Below are 13,794 nucleotides of genomic sequence, written 5' to 3'. Positions count from 1 at the left end.
CCTCAACCCTGCGGCAGGAACCCGGGTGGGATAGGGGTGCTTCCAGGCGCCTGACCTCTGCCCAGCCCAGCTTGCAGCACCCTCTCCTAGGGGCATTCGCACAATAAACTCATGATCACTCTCTTTAACAATTGCTTTCACCCGAAATTAACTTCTAGAGGTCACCCCAGAATTAGGGTTCCAGGCCAGAGAATTTCAGATGCCCTCCAACCCAACTTCCTCCCCTGATACCTTCCTCCTCCCTCTCAGCTAGCCCATCCTCTGTTCATTGTCCCCCCCCTAACTTTTCCCCATCCCCTCCCTTTGAGCCAGCTCACAGTGGGAACAGAGCAGAGGTTCAGGAGGATACAGGGGTCACCCCAGGCTGACCTGGTTTGAGTTCCCAGTTCTGCCCCTTATCGCTGTGAGATCTTGGACAAGTGGTTGACCTCTCTGTGCCTCAGTTTCTTCATCCAGGACGTGGGGAAATAACAGTACCAATCCCCTAGTCACTGGGAAGACTGGAGGTGGGGGTGGCCCTCCTCTTTATCCCTTCCCTAGCCTCCTCCCCGTTCAGCCTTCGCCCTCTCTCCCCCAGCACATACACAAGAACTGCACAGAGAGGGGAGACACATCAATAGCATTTCACTGGAGCCACTGCCTTTCTGAGACCTGTGTTGGAGCCAGCTTCCTCTGGCTCGGGCAACTGTACACATCTCTTCCCAACTTCTCATTGACTTCCGGTTGGTAGGCTGAAATCAATCATGGGGGCGTATTCACAACACTGAGAGGCTACAAATAACAACCCCCTGCAGAGAGGCGGTTGTTCATGACCAGCACTTCACTGCCTGGGGGTCAGGGTACTATGAGCACTGACCACTACCACAAGCCCCTGGGAAAGGGCCCCAGGCCCCCTGGAAGGGGCTGTGGGTGGAGCTGGCCTGCCCCACCAGCCCCACTGTGGCCCTGTGCCTGGACCACTAAGGTTGCCTCCTGACTGTGGTCCCCACAGCCACTCAACCCCCTCCAAACTCCTTTCCACTAACCTGAAATGCCAACCAACCTTAGGCCCGCCTCTCGGGATGAAGGCCAGCCCTCCAGGCTCTGCGGGCTCTGCAGGCTCTGGCCCCTTTCCTCCTGCTCTTCACCCGAGTCCTTCCCACTCCTATTTGCACTGCTTCTTCCCGCCTCAGGGCCACTGCACACGTTGTTCCCTCTGCCGAGGCTGCTCTGCCCAATTCCAGGGGCAAACCCCTGATCTACCTTCAGATCTCCACGTTCCCAGGCAGCCCTCCCCTGACCGTTCACCCACCCCAGGAACAATGCCATTATCGTTGTTATCACTGGTGTGCCTGATTGTTTCGGTCTTTCTGGCTCACAAAGACGGTAAGTTCAGGAAGGGGCCAGGCTCCGGCTTGTTCGGCACTAAATCCCCGGCACAGGGCCTAGAACATAGTAGGTGCCTGATAAATGTTTGCCAGATGGATGAATGAAGGAGTCATCCCGTTGGAACACTGAGTTTCAGGAGCAAGAAACTATTTTTAAATCCAGGGGTGCGGGTGTGAGTGGGCTTGGAGGCAGGGCCTGAGCACACGGTCAGAGTCCCATCTTTGACTTACTGTGTGACCTGAGAGCCTTCCTTTTCTCTTCTGGATGGCAGCATAATAATAATGACCATCGTGTGCTTGGCAAAGCCCCAAGGTTGTTGTGGGGTCAAATGAAACAATGGATACTAGAGGGAAACAAAAGAAAAAATAAACAAACAGGAGACATCAAGCTAAAGAGTTTTTGCACCCCAAAGGAAACCACCTACAGAATGCAAGACAACCTATGCATGGGAGAACATATTGGCCAATGATACATCTGATAAGGGGTTAATATCCCAAATTTATAAAGAACTTATAAAACTCAACACCAGAAAACAAACAACCCAATTTTTTAAAAATGGGGAAAAGACCTGAATAGACACTTCTCTAAGAGGACATACAGATGGCCAATAGACATACGAAAAGATGGCTAACATCACTAATCATCAGAGAGATGCAAATTAAACCCACAATGAGATATCACCTCACACCTGCCAGAATGGCTACCGTCAATAAACCAACAGACAAGTGTTGTCGAGGATGTGGAGGAAAGGGAACCCTGAGCACTGTTGGTGGGAATGCAGATGGTGCAGCCACTGTGGAAAGCGGTGTGAAGACACCTCAAACAATTAAAAATGGAACTGCCTTATGACCCAGTGATTCCACTTCTGGAAATTTATCTGAAGAAACCCAAAACACTAATTCGAAAGAATAAATGCACCCCTATGTTCACTGCAGTGTTATTTATAATAGCCAAGATTTAGAAGCAGCCCAAGTACCCATTAGCAGAGAAGTGGGTAAAAAAGCTGTCATACATTTACACAATGGAATTAGGAAAAAGGAAGAAAGTTCTGCCCTTTGTGACAGCGTGGATGGACCTGGAGAGCATTATGCTAAGTGAAATAAGCCAGTCAGAGAAAGGCAAGTACCATATGATTTCACTCATATGTGGTATTTAATGAACAAACAGAACCACCAAGCAAAATATAGACAGAGAACAAGCAGACCGCTCTGATGTTGGGGGCTGGAGGCCAGGGGGAGCGGCGGGGGGCGGGGGGTGGGGTGGAGATTGAGCAAAAAAAGAAGAAAAAATAGAGAGAATTCATGGGCATGGACAATAGTGTGGTGATTGTTGGGGGGTAAAAAAAGGTGTAGGTGAAAGAGGGCATAGAGGGGAAACATTGTGATGGAAATTTTTTAATTACATTACATTTTAAAAATAATAAAATAAAAAAAGAAGAAACGATGGGCACTAGAGACTTCTATGAGCTGTCCATCCAAGTCTATAGAGGGCTTAGGTTTGGATCCCAGCACTGTTGCTTCATAGCTGGGTCAGGCTGCAGAAGGTACTCGATGTCTTTGAGTTTCAGTGTCCTGAGCTATGCAATGCAATGCCTATTTCACAGGGCAGTGTGTGTGTGTGTGTGTGTGGCGGGGGGTGTCAATGGCTCAGTCCCAAGTTCAGCAGTAGTAAGTCCGGAGCTCAGTGAGTGACCACTGTGACTATTGCCTTCAGCTCCAAACCCATTTTATGCAGGAGCTGCACGGGATTGCTTAAGCAGAAACCAAGGAATGCTATCGCAGTACCTGTATGTATAGGGCATTAGGGCCAGGAGGATGGGTCGGGGTTTTGGGAGAGGCCTCCCCAAGCACCTTCACTGTGCCAGGCGCTGGGCTGCACACGGACAGGGAGCAGCAGGCCACCTGGGTCTGCCCTAGGGGGTTCCTCCCACAGGAGCAGCTCAGGAAGGTGAGGCCAGGAGAGTTGGAGCATCTGGCCGTGGGCAGGACCTGGGGGAACCAACAAGGTGGTTGGACAGAAAAAGGCAGTGGCTGCTCAGAGCTCAGCTTCAGACCACAAGGTAATAGGGCTTCCCCCTTGGATGAGCTATGCTGAGCACTTGATTGGGCTTTAGGGGAGGGAGGTACCATATTCTGAGCACTTTCTAGGTCAGCCTCTGGCCTGGGCATCAAAACCATCCTGCCAGTTGGTGCCACGAGCCCACTTTTCAGAGGAGGAAACTGAGGCTCAGAGCAGTAAGGCAACTTGCCCAAGGTCACAGAGTCAAAATGTGCTCAACTACAATTCTAACCTTAAGCCAGCAGCTTTCCACTACCCTGTCCTGCTTCCCCGGGGACTGGGACTGGGCCCTGGGGGACCTGCCCTCGGCTTCTCCTGGGAGAGAAATAGAGCAACAGGTCCCAGAGCCCTGGACACTCTCTCCCAAGTCTCTGCCACTTCCAAGTAGAGGGTCGGGGACCTCTGTGTGCCTCTAGCAGAGTGATATTAAGAATCTCATTAGCTATAATTGAATGAGAGGTTATTATGTGCCAGTGAGCTTTCATTAACTCACTTAACCCTCAGAACAGCCCTGTGGCTGGGTCCCATGGTTATCCCCACATACAGATGAGAAACTGAAGTCCAGAAAAGCTAGCGTTGATTCCTCTAGCGCCTCTTCTACTTTCTTGGAAAAGAAAGATGTGCCATTCACTGGGAAACTTTGGAACATCCGCCCAGTCACATAGCCACCAAGGGAGGACATAAACGAGCAGGCTAGGAAGTCCTCCCTCGTGTCTATCCCAAGTCGCCACAGCGGCAGTGAGAGCCTGACATTCCGCAGCTTCATGGGCCAGCCGGCAGCCGCCCCCCCCACCGCGTGGCCTTGGCCCCTCTCTGCTGGGGGCCAGGAGGAGGGGGTTCTCCTTTGTTCCCCAGGTCTCCAGGAAGCATCCTTCCCCCAGAGGGGCTGGCGGAGGTCATGGGTCTGTGCCCCCTCCCCACGCCAGCTTGCCCATGCTGGCAGCCCCGTCAATCAGGGGCAGCCGGCTCAGCAGCCGGCCTTTTATTTCCTAAATTAAAAGGGCTTGTGATTCCTGATTGAATTAAAGGCGGGAAGGTCAGCTCTGAGAGCAGCAGGGAGATTTCAATCACAGGAGACGAGGCAGCCCGGGTGGCCAGGAGGGCGAGACACAGAGCAGACACGGCCGGGGGGCAAGAGTGGGTCGCCCCCAGGATGCCGCTGTTTCTCTTCCAGGCTAGACGGAGGCAGAGCATGAGTTGAGGATGGCTAGTCCACAGCACCAGCCCCACCAGCCTTTTGAGCTTGTTGGTCTGAGTCAGAGGACGTTCATCCTCCCTCTTGCCCCTCGTACAGCAGACAACCGGCACCACTGCCCGAGGCAGCCTCCCGTGCCTCTCTATGCGTCCGATACCCTCAGAACAGTGAGCTCCGTGTGCTTCTCGCTTCCGATGGGCGGCACGCTCCTCTGGCTTCTCTCCCAACTGCAGGTTGGACCTTCGGGACACAGGATGGGGCTTCTAGCGTTGGAGTCAGGAAGGCCAGTTACTCGGTCTGCTTTTCGTCCACCTGTGATCCAGCCCTGGGATGCTGCAAGCCGCCCACGGCCTCCTGGAGGCCCCGACAGACTACAGCGAGGATTGCCCGGCACACCAGGAGACCTCGCCCCGGCTGCGTGCCCTGGGGAAGCCCCCCTTTTGCTCTGGGACTCAGTTTCCCTGTCTGGACAACAGGCAGCATGTCCCTTACAGGGTTCCCCAAAGGCCTCGCCTTCCTGGACTGCCGGGGTTAGGATGTGCCTTGGTGCCTGGCTGGCACTGAGCCCACCTTGTGTAACCGTGGGCTCCCTGCCCAGAGACAAGTGAGGAGCGGCGAGGCCTTGATCTCGAAGCCCTGGAGGAAGTGCCCTGTGTCTTCCTTCCAAGGACAGACAAGAAGAGACAGGCTTTCCCTGGTGGGTGGGAGTGGGCTTGGGCACCAGGATGAACTGACTTCCGAGTGAGCGCGGCTTCTGGAAACAGATCATACAGAAGCCCTCGCCGCGTCTCGCTCCTCCACGCCCTCAGCCCTGTGGTGTGTGCATGGGCAGCCCCAGGTGCAGGGGTCACACTGCAGCCGGTGGGACTGAGGCAAGATGGGAAAGGACTTCCGAACGGTGGGGTAGGTAAGGCAGTGGCACACAACATCACAGCAGGGGGTTGGGGGCATGTTTAAGGAACTAGGGAGTCATCGGCCCCGCCCAGGCAGGGAGGCGAGCTCTAGGCCTCTGTCCAGAGAGTGGGGTTCTCCTCTCGCACCTCGCCGACCGGCGAGCAGGCCCTTTCTGTCTTCTGTGGAAGGGAGGTGACGATGCCATCCTAGCGCAAAGGCAGGGGTAGGCGCCAAGGGCAGGGTGATGTGGTGGCCGGGAGGCAACACTGCGGGGGCTTTTCCCTGTGCATCTGAATGTTGCACGCCATGTGTATTTGAATGTTGCATGCCCTTCCACAAGATACACACTATCTCCTCCTTAATGCCCTGCAGAGGCTGGGCCTCACTCTGCCAGCGGCTGGCAGGCCCTTTGCATGTAGCAGGTGCTGTTGCGAGTCCATTACATGCAGTTAACTCATGTAATCTCCGTAATGACTGTTGTTATCCCCATTTAGAGAGGGAGCCGAAGCACAGAGAGGGCCCGTGAGTCGCCCAAGCTTAGCGGGAGCAGAGCAGCCAGGCCTGAGAGGCGCTGGCGCGAGCTGGGACTTGCTGTGGGCTCCGCAGCGTTCCGCACCTGTGCCGTCCAGCAGGGCAGCCCCGTCCCACGTGGCTTCCAGGCACTGGGATGTGAATCATGCAACGGGGCAGCTGGAGTTGACTTTCACTTACTTGTCCTTCTTTTAATTTCAGTACCACAGGGGCTGTTGGCACAGCGCAGCTCCGCGGACTCTGCTGAGCCACGAGGCAGGGCAAGGGTCGTCTAGATATGTCCCTTTCGTCCTCCATCTGCACTCCTCCTGGCCACTCCCGGCCCTGACTTCCAGGAATTCCCCTGTGAGGGCTTCCTTGTCCTGCCCACATCTGCCCCCATATTCCCTACCTGTCCCCAGAGGTGTCCTGCCAGGCAAGAGCTGGGCTGGTCTTTGGGGTCTAAGGGAGCTCCCTATGGGGCCTGGCCCTGTTAGTGTGACGTCAGGGAGAGGGCACTGCCTCCCTCACAGAGGGGACCCACCCTCCTGGGTGGACGCTTGGTAACCTGGGTCCGCAGCCCTCCCTCACCAGGGCCGCCAGCGCGAGGAGCCCTGTGTTACAGACCCCTCGTGGGGCCTGAGGTCCCCGAGACGCTGGTGGGTGTTCTGACAGCCCTCCTGCTCTGCCACCCAAGGCCCTGGGGCAGCGCTGGGGGCTGGCACCACGAGAAGGAGCCAGGCACAGGCCCCCAGGGGTTCAGGGTGTTCGTGAGCCCTGGGGAGGCCTCTGGAGCTTGAGGGCTGCACAGAAGAGCGAATTCACAGGGGGCCTTGAACTTGGACACGTTGTCCACTAGATGGGCAGGTCGGCGGAGAATAGCTTTGCAGGAGGAAAAGCAAGGGCAGAGCCGTGGCGGCTGCTATGCTGGCTGCATGGCCATGTGGGAAGGAGGCAAGGGTGGAAGCTGCAGGGAGATTTCAATCGCAGGAGACGAGCCTGGCGAGGGGGGCAGCGCGCTCATCACACCAACGCCGTGTCCACGGAGGCCGGCCCGGGTCTAGCCCCATCGCACCTGTTATCTCATTTGGTTCTCATAGCTGCGCTCAGGGGCGATCTGGCTGATGAACTCGGAAGGCAACGCAGACTCCAAAAGGGAAAGTCACTTGCCCGGTCACAAGGCCATCAGGTGTGCAACAGCAATCTGGCTTCCCTGACCAGATGCACCCGGGCTTCCTCCTGAGGCTCTCGGACTTCGTTCTGCAGACAGCAGAGTTTCAGGAGGGCCTGGCCAGGCTTGTGCGGGCTGCCAGGAGGAGGAGGCAGCGGGTGGAAAGGCAGGAGGCAGGAGCGGCTGGGCTGCGTAAGTGCAAACCAGGAGGCCTGCCCTGCGGTGCTTGGGAAGCCACGTCAGCAGGGAGAGGGAGAAGCCTCCAGACTGGGGGTGGGGGTCGGGGGGCGGAGAGGGGGTGCGTGAGAATGTGTGGGGTCTGTAGCTCAGGGGAAATGGCCTACGGTGGAAGAAAGGATCTGGAGGCCAGTGCTGAGGGCTGAGGCCTTGTGTGGGTTCGGGGAGAGGGAGGCAGCAGTCTCCCCGAGGGCCTCTGACCTGCCCAGGACTGGCAAAGGCGGGGACCCTTGGAGGAGATGGAGGAGGAGACCAGGGAAAGGCATCCTGGGAGCACGGAGGTCAGCATGCGGGGCTCTGAGCGCGCCAGGAAGACAAAGACTCAATGGCACCAGCTGGTACCCAGGAGGCCCTGGCAGGGTCTGCAGAGGGCAGAGACCAGGGCCAGGCTGTGGGGTGAGGAGGACATTGAAGGCAGGCCATGGGGGTGGGGTGGGGGGACATTCTCTAGGAAGAGGAGAAAGATGAACAGTGGCTCGAGGGGAGGTGGACGACCTGTGGGGGACCCCAGGCACGCCTCACCATGCGTGTAGTCCCTGGAGCTTCCGGCCTGCCCAGGCTCCCCTGAGGAGCGTGGCCTCTGACTTCCTTTCCCACACCCTCCCCAGAGCGCTCAGAAAAGTGCTGAGCCCACTACAGGCCTGGGACGATTTGCTGATTCACTGAGGTGGAGGGCCTGCAGCCAGCACAAGGCAGAGCCCCCGCCCTGCCCGGAGGAGGCCCAGCATCACAGGGCCCGGCACGCAGCGCAGCCTGGAGGATGTGGGAGAGTCGGCAGCGCACCCGCCTTCATGCAGGTTCTGTGCTGGGGTAGAGGTGGGCAAGGGCCGGCCGCAGGGAGAGAGAGACAGATCTACAGACAGGCATCCCCTGAGGCAGAGGGGCAGAGAGGGCCAGATGAGGGTTCCCGGGACAATCGTTCTCCAGGAGAGGACATAGTCCCTGCCAGCCGGGGAATCAAGGAGAGCTCCATGGAGGAGGCGGCATGGGCTCTGGGCCCAGTGAAGGTGGAAGGGAAAGGACATTCCCAGCAGCAAGTGCACAGGCAGGTAATCGAGAGGCCCTGCCAGCGTCTGGCCAGGGGCCTGGGTTGGCTAGTTTCTTGGGCGGGCCGGCCATGAGGTGAAGAGACACATGAGGCCAAAGGGAAGCTGGGTCCCAGGTAGAGGGAGCACTGGATGTCACTTTGAGTTTGAACTTTATCCTGGAGGCAATGAGGAGCTCCTGCAGGTCCTGCAGTAGGAGAGACACCTGGGGAAAGGTGGCTCTGGGAAGGCCACCTGGTCCCCATTGGGAGGAGGGAAGAAAATGTCCATTCGGGTCTCCCATGAGGCAGGAATCCCAGCCTTACGGTCCGACTCTCCTACAACAGCTGGGCTGGTAAAAATAGCTGGGAATCCCTCTGGGTTAAAAATAGCTGTGGGTTGGGGAGCTCACCTGCATGGACAGGTAGGAAAAGTGGGTCATGGCTGAGGGCCACCTGGGAGGTGAGTGGCAGGAGCAGGATCTCTATTCAGACCTGGACCTCCTCCTTCACCTCTGAAGACCCAGCTCCTCTGAGCATCTCTGAGCAAGGTCCCACAATAAAGGGGACCGGGTAGGGTAGGTGGACATCTGGAGTCAGCCCTTCCAGGCCTGCAGGCCACCCTCCCCCTCCCCCCACTGTCTCCCACTCTGGGCACAGCCCCATCTTCCAGCTGTGTCAGGGCAACTGTGGCTTTGGGCATCTTCTGGAACCTTACCTTCACTTCAGAAATCCACTTTCCAGAGAAATGTTGTGCTTGGTTTCTTGGAGACATTACTTCCTAGACTCACCGAGTTCACAATCCCTTTATTGCTGTATTGCTATGGTTTATGCATTGAGCATTTATTAAGTTTTACGCACTATGCCAACTTCTCCACGCTACATGGCAACCTTTCAGAAATATGAGCCTGTTTCCCAAGCATCTCTGAGAGCCCATGTCCATGCTGTTCTATTTGTTATTACCGTATTTTCTGGCGTATAAGACGACTGGGCGTATAAGATTTTCCTGGGTTAAAAAGTCATTTTATACACTGGAAAATACGGTAGTCCAATATATCTAATCCATTATATCTAATCCCATCAATATAGTCCAATATACCATATTTTCCAGCGTATAAAATGACTTTTTAACCCAGGAAAATCTTATATGCCCAGTCATCTTATACGCCGGAAAGTACGGTATTATTATTATTACTAGAGGCCTGGTGCATGAATTCATGCACTGGTGGGGTCCAGCCAGCCTGCCTGATGGGGGCCATGGGGGGCGGGCCGGCCAGGGCAAGGAGGGGCCATGGGTGTTCCGGTCATTCTGCTGTTCGGTCAATTTGCATATTACCCTTTTATTATATAGAATTATTATTATCATACAGTAATATTTCCTTGTTTTCCTTCTGGTGTACAGTTCTATGAATTTTAACACATGTATAGATTCATGTAACTGCTACCCCATTCAAGATGCAGAACCATTCCATCATCCCCAAAAAACTCCCTCATACTAGCCCTTTCTAGTTACACCCTCGCCACACCCATAACCCTGGCAACCACTAATCTGTTTTCCATCACTATAATTTTGTCTTTTCCAGACTATCAAATAAGTGGAGTCATTCAGTGTATAACCTTTTCACTAGCTTCCCTCATTTAGTATAAGCATCTGAGATCCATCCAAGTTGTGTGTATTACTATTGTTCTTTTTTTATTGCTGAGTAGCATTCCATTGTGTAGATGTACCACAGTATTTAACCATTCACTCACAGAAGGACATTTAGAATTGTTTCTAGCTTTCGGTTATTACAACTAAAGCTATGATTATTCATGTACAGGTTTTCATGAGAAGAAGGTTTTCATTTCTCCGAGGTAAATACATGAGTGGGATGGCTGGGTCATCTGTAAGTGTATGTTTAACTTTACAAGAAACTAGCAACGGGCTTTTCAAAGTGCCTGTATCATTTGACATTCCCACCAGCAGTGCATGCATTCTTGCCAGCACTTGGTTTTGTCAGTATTTTTTCTGATACCTATTCTAGTAGGCGTGTGGGGTATCTCATCATAGTTGCAATTTGGATTTCACTCATGGCAAATGATGTTGAATATCTTTTCCTGTGTTCATTTGTCATCCTTATATCCCCTTTAGTGAAGAGTCTGTACCCGTTCTTAGCCCATTATTTAATCGGGCGGCTTATTTCCTGCTGTTGAATTATAAGAGTTCTTTATACAGAGTTGGGGAAAGTAGGTTTACATTTGTGAGTACAGGAGACGCAGACTTTATTCTTGTTTTATTGTTTATTAATTGCTGTATTATTTACCATGTGAACAACTGAAACCTACTTTTGCCCCACCCTGTATATTCTGAATAGAATTCCTTTGTCAGATATGTGATTTGCAAATATTTCTTTTTCACAGGCTGTAGCTTGTCTCTTCGTTATCGTGACTGTCTTTTGGCAGAGCAAAAGTTTTTAATGTTGATGAAGTCCAATTTATCAGTTTTTCCTTTCATGAATCATGCTTTTGATATCATTTAAAAAGCACCTTACCTAACCCCAGGTTATGAAGATTTTCATATATCTTATCTTCTGAAAGTTGTATAGTGTTATGTTTTACATTAAGATCTATGATCCATTTTGAGTTCATCTTTGTGTTTATGTCAAGTTCTTGTTTTTTAATTCTCACCCAAGGAGTGAGGATATTTTTTCCATTGATTCTTTAGAGAGAATGGAAGGGATAGAGGAGGGGGAGAGGAGAGAGAGAGAGAGAGAGAGAGAGAGAGAGAGAGAGAGAGAGAGAGGAACATGGATGTGAGAGAGACACATCAATTGGTTGGCTCCCATGCGTGCCCGGACTGGGGGCGGGATTGAACCTGCAACCAGGTATGTACCTTTGACTGGGAATCAAACCTGAGATCCTCCAGTCTGAGATCCTCCAGTGTGCAGGCCAGTGCTCTAACCACTGAGTCATGCCAGCTAGGACACATCAAGTTGTGTGTGTGTGTGTGTGTGTGTGTGTGTGTGTGTGTGTGTGTGTGTGTGTGTTTTAATATATTTTTACTGATTTCAGAGAGGAAGGGAAAGGGAGAAAGAGAGAAACATCAATGGTGAGAGATAGAAACATCAATGGTGATCAGCTGCCTCCTGCACGCCCCCTACTGGGGACCGAGCCTGCAATTCGGGCATGTGCCCTTGATCAGAATCAAACCCAGGACCTTTCAGTCCGCAGGCCAACGCTCTATCCACTGAGCCAAACCGGCTAGGGCAGTGTTTGTTTGTTTTGTTTTGTTGCTTATGGGTGACCAGTTGTTTCAACACCATTTGTTGAAAACACCAACCTTTCTCCATCAAAATGTCCTTGTACCTTTGTACATATTGATCACATTTGTGTGGATCAATTTCTGGACATTCTATTCTGTCTCATGGATCTATGTGTCCATCTCTTTGCCAATACCACACTGTAGTATTATACTGTCTTAAAATTGAGTAGATTCCTCCCACTTTTTTCCCCAAAATAGTTTTAGCGCCCTGGCCAGTGTGGCTCAGTTAGTTGCAGCATCATCTGGTGCACCAGAAAATCATGGGTTCAATTCCCGGTCAAGGCACATACCTAGGTTGCAGGTTCAATCCCTAGTTGAGGCATTTGTGGAGGCAACCAACGAATGTTTCTCTGTCTCCCTCTCTCTCTCTCTTCTTCTCTCTCTAAAATCAATTAAAGTATATATATATTTTTTAATTGTTTTAGCGCCCTAGCCGGCTTGGCTCAGTGGATAGAGCATCAGCCTGCGGACTGAAGGGTCCCAGGTTCGATTCTGGCCAAGGGCACATGCCTGGGTTGCGGGCTGCATCCTCAGTGGGGGGCGTGCAGGAGGCAGCTGATCAATGATTCTCTCTCATCATTGATGTTTCTATCTCTCCTTCTCCCTTCCTCTCTGAAATCAATAAAGAAATATATTTTTAAAAAATTGTTTTAGCTATTCTAGTTCTTTTGCCCTCCCATAAAATTTTGAAATTTTTTGTTAATATTTACCGCCCCCCCCCCCCCCCCCGCCAAAAAAAAAATTCTGCTGGTATTTAGGTATTTTGTCAAATCTACAACTCATCTTGGGAAAATTGACAGATTTACTATGTGAAGGCTTCCAATCCATGTATACAGTATGCCTTTCCATTTATTTAGGTTTCATTAGTTTCGGCAACATTTTGTCGTTTGCAGCACATGGACCATACATATTATGCTATCGTCTTTGTTTGTTCCGGTAATACTTGTCTCCTCCATTAGATTATCAGCCACATGAGTGAAGAAACCACATCCGTGTTGCCCAATGGGCAACATGCAGCCTGCCCTCATTAAATATTCTGATTGAATATCATTTCTGTGTATGTCATCTCATTTCATCTTCTCCCAATCCCTGCGGGCTAAAGATTACACTCCTTCCTTTGTGGAGGAAAAAAAAACAAGGCTTGGAAAGAACTGTAGTAGACATTTTTTCTAAGATGGTTTCCAAGATCCCACCCCTTGGTGTACACACCCCACAATACCCCCTTCCCTTGAGTACGTGCAGGATCTATGAATGTAAGACATCATTCCTGTGATTGTATCGCATTCTCCAGAGAAAATGAAGAGTTTTGCAGGTGCAGTTAAGATCCCTGATTAGTTGACTTTAAGTTTATCACAAGAGAGACTTCTTGGGTGGGCCTGGCCTAATCAGGTGACCTCTTAAGTGAGAGTCTAGAGGGCACAGAGAGCAGAAGTCAGGGAGATTCAAAGCAGCAGCGGCGCTCTCCTGTGGGCCTGGAGAAAGCCAACGGCCTTGTGGTGGAGAGAGTCACATGGCATGGCGTCTGAGTTGAGGTCCTCCATCGCACAACTGCAAGAAACTTGGCGGAGGAGAGCCTCAACGGAGATCACAGCCCCAGCCCGCGCCTGGAGTTCAGCCTGGTGAGACCCTGAGCAGAGAACCCAGTTAGGCTGCACCCAGACTTCTGACCTACAGACACTGTGATGAAACAGATGCTTGTGGTTTTAAGCTGCTACGCTGTGGTGATTTATTATGCAGCAATAGAAAACGAATGCATGACCTTTCCGAGGGTCCCAGAGCTAGGACCCATGGGCCCCCAGGCTGCCAAGCTCTTGTTCTCCACCATTCAAACATTTCTGGATGCCTCTTCCTTTTGGGGGAGCAGGGGCCAGAAGACCTTCACAGTTCGTGCCTTTCGTTTTTCTTTGTTTTGTTCTTCTGTTTGGACCTCAAGATTTTAGAATCCTTAATGGTCCATGCACAGCCCACTTTCATTTACATTGTTAGTTGGTTTTAATGTTTCAATAATCATCCATAAACCCACCACCCAGAACAAT

The sequence above is a fragment of the Cnephaeus nilssonii genome (assembly GCF_951640355.1).
Source record: "Cnephaeus nilssonii genome assembly, chromosome: 9".
Lineage (NCBI taxonomy): Eukaryota > Metazoa > Chordata > Mammalia > Chiroptera > Vespertilionidae > Cnephaeus > Cnephaeus nilssonii.
This window is presented reverse-complemented; position numbering follows the sequence as displayed.